Source organism: Thalia democratica, chromosome 1 (genome assembly GCF_965202585.1).
Source record: "Thalia democratica chromosome 1, ktThaDemo2.hap1.1, whole genome shotgun sequence".
Lineage (NCBI taxonomy): Eukaryota > Metazoa > Chordata > Thaliacea > Salpida > Salpidae > Thalia > Thalia democratica.
Window position 1 is genome coordinate 103247116 of NC_139165.1, and position 7754 is coordinate 103254869.

The window sequence follows — 7754 nt, forward strand, 5'->3', positions numbered from 1 at the left end:
TCCAGAATTTAGAAAAAAATTCACATATCGCTCCTGATATTAGTTAAATAGCCATTCATTTTTACACCACTTACTAGTTATTAATATTGTTAGCCCACTTTAGAAAACCTTGGTTTAAACTTTACCTCGAGGTTAAATAACAAAAGGTAGAATTTCGAAAAGTATCAAACTAAAAAAAAATTATTTTACTGTCAAAAATTTCAAAATTATTTCTCTCGCTGTTTACTAGTAATTTATGACTTACTTAAACTTTCCATAAAAGAAGTGATATATATTTATAAATCTTATTTAATCCTTGTATATATATGTATAGTTTATTGAACGAAAAAAAAAGACGCTTAAATTATTTGTTATTAGTTTTTCTGGTTTGACTTTCTTCATATTCTTAACTTTTATAAGAGTTTAGGTTGTAAACAAAGTAGTTTTATTAAACTATAAAACATTTCTACGGACTAAAATGTTCGTATTTATATCCTTGAACAAGTTGAGAACTTTGAATATTACACTTGAAACCAAAAGTGTTGAAGTTTAGCTTTTAAACAGTTTTATTCTTTTGCTTTTAGATAAAAACATGTTTTAAAGCTAACTAAGCAGCAGCTAAATTTTCTTAAACCTTAGTCACATATTTTTTGAATAAGAATAAATAATATTGGAATGGTTAAAGTAATTATTGTAAAATCTTCAGTAAATGTCAAATCGTATTTTAAATTAACAAAAAATTATTTAAGTCAAAAATCTAACTGAGGCTTCAAAATTAATGGCTCTAACAATTCAGAGGTCGGAAGCACTTCATGATGAATAGAAAGTACTTGCTAAAACAACTTTTTTGCTGCGAAATTACTGAACAAGACCACTTTTTTTTAAAGATCTACTTAAAAGCAACTAAATGTATAACAAAAACCAACATAAACAAACAGCTTAGTTTACTTATAAAAAATAGTGTATTGGTAAACTTAAGTTATTTAAGATGTTTGAACTTTCTTCTACTGCTTCATTTTTTTAAACAAAAACAACGCAAGCCAAACAACTTTAGCCACAGTTTACTGATACAATAAATAGTTTTTCTATTGAGTTATAAATCATATAAAATATAACCTTCCGTCTTATAGTTTGGAAACAAATAATAATTGAATACGTCCGAAGCGAAACTTTCAATAGATTTACTTTAGAATTATCTTATGTTGGTTCTATTACTTTTTTGAGCTTTTACAACTAAGAACACGGGTCGTTATCCTTTTATAAACAACAGGCCAATTTTCCCAGAAAAAGCTACTCGCTAGCCGCAGTTAAATAAGTTATACTTTATAGCCAAAACAATGCTGTCTTAATCGAAAAAGTAATATAAAGTTAAATAACAATAAACTAGTATAAAACAATTGTTAAGTCAACAGCTTAATTTAGACACATTACTATAGGATCTTGTTTTATTTTTTAGAAAAAGTACACCACGGGACGTAATTTGCACACTCTTTATTTATAGTTTCGTTTGCTTTAAAGAAAAATACATTCTTTGGTTAAGTTGAGACATTTCAAAGTTATATAACTATATGGCATACTTTTCCGTACAAAATGCTCATTTTAAGGATGATTTAGTTCACTTTTTAATTTATACAATTTTAACTTATTTTAAAACTTAACTACAACTAGAGCTTTTACACTATATAAATAGATGATTAAAAAATACTACCTACAACTTGTCTTACAAACATTTTTTTAATAGTGATTGTTATGCTTTCTATTTAAAAAATAGATCTCGATTTTGTTTTTTAAAGCATACTTTTTTCAATATTACAAGAAAGTTTAATAATATTTTAGCAGTATTTTAAGGTTTTAAACTATTAGCTAAACAGTAAATGTATACTTATTAAATTAAAATGAATCAATTACTTTTAAATTTCACATGACAAAAAACAAGCCTAATAATACACACATGCTGTTAAACGGTTTTAATACCTTTTTAGTTGGGAAAAAATAAACGATAAAAAAGGGATGAGTTTTATTCCAATATGTTTTTAATTTTGAAGTAAATTTCAAAACTAGTAAGTATTACTACCACTCAGGTACTTAACTTTTAGAAATACTTAAATACAGCTTTAGAAATAAACATTACAATAAATATTAAAAATAAAGATGTTTGCAGTACTTTTCAGGCGCTAAACTTATTTTTTTGAAATTTTAGACTAATTCTTAAAACCTCATTAATAATTCTTCATCTTAACAATAAACTAAGACAAATATAAGCTGAAATCTTTTAGTTATCTAATGTATTCGATTCTTGTTATGTTCAAAATGCGAAAAAAATATTAGTTAAACTGTTCAAAAGTTTTAACACTTGGTTTAATTATTTGTTAGAATAATCTGTAATCAATAATGAAACTGTATTGTATAATAAGTGGTTTCTGTAGCTGTGAAAATATTTTCTTTTGTTAATACAATATTTTCTTGTTATCTCATTGAATTACTTTGAACTTAAATTTCCAACAGTAAAACCTTGACAGATTTTTTTACTGATAGCTAAACAATTGACTTTATACCTTTCCATGTTTTTTTTAATTATCGAACCTTTAGTTAATGTCTGAAAAATTCCCATAAAAATTTCTCAAGTAAAGAAGCTTTGAGTAGTCTTACACTCTAAGTTATAAATAAATTGAATGTTTTACAAGAAAGTTTTGTTTGCAAGCGAGTAAATATTTGTTCAAACTCTAAGTTTGAAAACACAGAATACAAAGAAAACTAAAAAAAGAGCTTTGATTTTAAGTAAAACTTTGATTGATTGTGAAAAAGTAATGTTGCATGGAAAATTGCTTTTAAGCCTAATATCTTAATTATACATTAAACTGAATGTGATGAGTTTAACTGCATAACCGAAATGTTTTTCGTATACTATACTGGGGCCTTAGAAGAAAGTTTTTGAGCGCTTTTTTGTCGTTCAATATATAACTAACGAACAGGTTGGATCTTTGTATTTCGATAATATAGATAATAAACAACATCTTAAAATAACCTCCCGTTTATAATGGTTTAAAAATTGTTTTAAGTCATTAGTTTAAGTTATATTACTGCTTTTGAAAATAGAGTTTTTTATCTAATTTTTTTAATGTTTTGTGACTAAATTATAGCAATTATAGTTCTAAAAGTATTAAAAATTCGTTGATTATATACTCCTAACCTAATTTTGCCAACTAAAAACTAAAACTTTAGTTTATGGTAAGTATGCTTTCAAACAAGACTTTTATTTTTATTACCACAAAAACTAACTTAAATTTACTAAAAACAGTAAATGCAATTATAAAGTTAATGATATGTTATTACACTAGTTTAACTTAATTATAAAAACTTTGAGCTAAAAGTTTGCTACAAGTATTAAATATCTAAAGACTTTTTTTTAGTTTTACAAATAAGCTTATGCTACTTTATAATATTACTAAACTTTACGTAGAATATGTTATTAAAGGGATTTGCTACAGATTTTTTTAAAACAAGTTTTTTGTGTAAATTAAGGTTACAATTTTAGCATATGTGTAAAACTGTATTAGCTGCATTATGCATTTTAGTAATTATTTTAACATCATATGATACTTCTTTTTAACTTGGTTAATAATATTATATATAAGTTAAATATGTGTATTAAAAATATTGTTTAGTTTAGTTTCTGTTTATACCTTTTATGATAAATCGAATTAATATATACTAAACTATACCATATTTAAACTAACATAAATTTGTATGGGTCAAAAATTTTGCAATCACAAACTAGGATTGATATGTTACAGTAATACATGAAGGCTACAGTAAATACTTAAAGCAACAAATTTGATTATTTACTAAAACAGTATTTAAAAATGAAATTATAGGTTGATAGTCAAATTGTTTAGTACAGTTGTAAGAACAAAATTTTAACAATGGTTATTTTGATTTTTTGAAGTTTTAGATTGTTTAATAATTAGTAATCGAAAAGTTAATAACAGTTTTAAATTAGTTTTAGTTAGTTTTAATGTTCAACATAAATAAGATAGTTTAACTTTTAAGAAATAAACAAAAAGTATGACAATACATTTTTAAACTTATTTATAAAATTTCTATTGTGAAGTCAAGGTACATTATATCAAAAAGCAAAAGGCTGTTGTATTTTCTTAATAGTTTAGAATTAGTTGATAGTTTAAAACTTACAGTTGAATTAATAACATTTTTTTTCTATTTAATCTCGATTTAAAACAAGCTCTTTGTACCGATATTTAAGATTTACTTAAATACAAACTTTAGAAATTTATTGTAAAAAAATTTTTTTGCTACATCATAAATATTACTAATAACAAAAACTGTAAAAACAGTGTTGATCTAGTCAAGGACTATCAAAAAACATGTTTTGTTTGGAATAATGAAATAAAAAAATTACTTTTTTACTCATTCCGCAGACAACTAATTTATTGTCGTCAGTTATGGAAATGGATTGGAAATATACAGACCGTTGTATTATTGGGGATAGCAGAATTAATCGTTTCTGTTTTCAGTTTCTCGACAACATGATCAAATACAAGCTCTACATTTTCTTAATGTTATTTATACTTGTTTTATATGTTTGCTGCAGAATTTATTTTATGTAGACTATCGTTTAACATCGAATTTCTTATATAAATTTTTCTTTTAAATAGTTTTGTATGTATTTTCGTAGTGGAAAAAATAAAAATAAACTAACTTCCAAATAACTTGCTTATTTAGTTTAGAAAATATAGTTAATGCAATAGTTACAGAAAATGAAAGTAAATAAGTATACAAATATACAAAAAATATTTACACCAATATGCATTTTAATAATGGCTGTTTAAGAAATAAACAGTAAAATTCAAGTAAGTGTAAACAATTAAACAGTGATCAACACAAAAGATGTCATGTTTTTTTAATTAACAACTAAGTTTGCGTAATTAAAACGAAGTTAACACAAAATATTATAAGTAAAACATATAAATATATGTTATAAAAACTAATCACTCTAGTTGCAGTTTTCTAACAGTAGTATTAGTAGTTTATAGTTATAAGCATTAAACCAACTATTAATCAAGAAAGTAATACAATAATTATCTCATACTGAAAGGTGTTATGTTTCGATTTAAAAAAAGAATTTTTGAATTTTCAAAAGGAAGACTAATTTTTTTTTGGTAAAAATGAAGCTAAAAACTTGTTTTAAACAATTTATTTCAAATGCAAAACAATCTACTGTTGTTTATTTTAAATTTTTTTAAACGATATTTTACAGTGAAATTTTTTTTGTAAGGAAAATTAAAGCTTTGGTTTGTAATTGATATTAACAAAATTAAAAAAAAAAGATTTTTATCCTGTGTTTGAAGTTAAAAAGTTTAAAAACACTTAACAGCACATAACTCAGTTATAATTATTAACATTAATATATATGGTTATATACTTAACTAAATGTTTTTGCTTACTGTAATTAAACATTTTGTGTTTCTGCTTATCCAAAGTTAACAACTAAGATTTGCAAAAAAGTTAAAAAAATAATGAAGTATTGCTACAAATTAAAATAAAACAGCTTTAATTATTAGGTTTGTTTTCTTTTTTGCATTAACTCTAACCATAACTAAAAGATGACAAATAAAACTACAAACAAACTTTACAAATAAATACCTGATATTTCTTATGACATTTTTAGCTATGCTATTGTCCTGGACATAACTTTGAACTGTTTTGGTGCATGACTCGATAACCGAAAGGGTTTTTCATATACCAAGTCCTTGGACCAAATTTTTTGAATGTTTTTTATCGTTCAATAAACTATATATTACATTTTTATTGCGTAATCAATTTTTATTGGCACTAGTTTAAGAGACATCAATTTTTCAAGTTTAGTAGTATAACTAATTGTTTTTTTGAAAAACTCTTTTATTTATTTTATTTATTTATATATTTAATTTAAGGCAACCTTACACTTTTTGACATATATATCTCAAAAGAGTATTTACCTTTGCTATGCCAAATAAAAGCTTTGTGCTGCGTTTGAATAGTTTAATGAAACAAAATAATGAATAAAAAACGCTCATTTTTTTGGTCTTAGTACCTTAATTAAACCTTGACAGTAAGTTTTACGGTATTATAAAAACTTTGTAAAAATTATTCAAATTTTCAGCTTAAAAGTAAGTTTTATGTGTAATTTAAATTAAAGATATAATTTTAAACTAATTTAAAATCATTTCAAGTCTAACTTTTAAGTATAAGCAAGCATGTTTGAAATAACTGATAATTTCTAAGACGCAACTTACTTTTTGTTTTTAGATTATAAAAACAATTTTGTTTTAAAATAATCAAAACCAAAAAAAAGTTGAATTTTCTTAATTTTTTCTACAATAATTGGTATTGTATATCATTTTACAAGTTTTGAATAAGAAAGCATATCATACAATATATAAAAAAAGTGATAATTTATAAATAGGTTAGTAAAATTAAGTGTAAATTTTGAAAATTAGTAAGACGGCATTCCAAATTCCGATAGTTTATGATTATTTTGTGGTCATAATTACTTAGCTACAGATTACTAAAACTATCAAAATCTAAAACTATGAGCAATTAAAACTACTTTGACTAACTTAGTCATTCAACAACGTTTCTATTGTCACTTATATTTTTTTTTATGTGAATAATAGAGTAAATATAGCATACTTCTAACACAAAGGTAGGCATTATTCAAATTTACGGGCTACTGTTTTTCTGAATACAAACAAGTCTTTTTTGTTCAAACACTTGTTTAAAACAAAATTAGTACCCGGGCATACAAACAACAACATCGTACTAGAATGCAAAACTCGGAATAATAATACACTATAACGGTTATTTTATACATTGTTTTTCAAATAAAACCAAGAAATATATACTTATATTATATACACTTATTTATCGATCATTAGTGTAGTCCTAAACAAAACAACTGTTTCCAAGTGACGTAGTACTCGATAACCAAAAGATTTTTTCGTACACCCAGATCCTTTGACCAAAATTTTTGAGCGCTCTTTTTGTCGTTTAATAAATAATCATTATGTGGTGAGAACTATAAATTTATGATAAAAAATTTAACTTATGGGCAAGAAACAAAAACTTTTACTCTGTTTTTGAAGTCATTCGATTAAATAATTTAAAACACAAACCGTGATCTTGTACCTAACACTTATTATGAGGGGGCGACGTATTATAACGTTATATTAGTTCAAACTAACTAAAATGTAAATTTATCTTATAAAACAGTATAAAGTTGCATTGAAACTACAAAAATTAAAAGCTTAAAATTAAAGAAATTATTTATATCGTTTATGATATATATATTCTAGGTAAATCAAGTTTTAATCTCGGGAAAATGTGAAATAGATAAAATAAAATTAAAACAGTTTTCTGATAAAATTTTTAAAAAAATTGCTCATAATTTTTTAACTTGTACCATAAGTTTTTATAAAATTTATATAAAAACTTTGGTCTACCACCTCAGAATTAAGACTATTACAAAATATATTAAACGAAAAACCAACTTAATCGATTTAAACGAAATTTAAAAATCAACTCCTGGGTAAAAGTAGAATAAATTGATATAATAATTTAAATTATAGTGTTGTTTGCTGTACTTTCTGTTATTGACAATAAAACACACTCCTTAGGTATTTTTAAAGCAACTATAATTAAGCTAATAATTGAATGTCTCAGAAAAAAACCTTTAAAACTTAAAAATAATCTCAAAATAATTAGCGTCAATATACTTA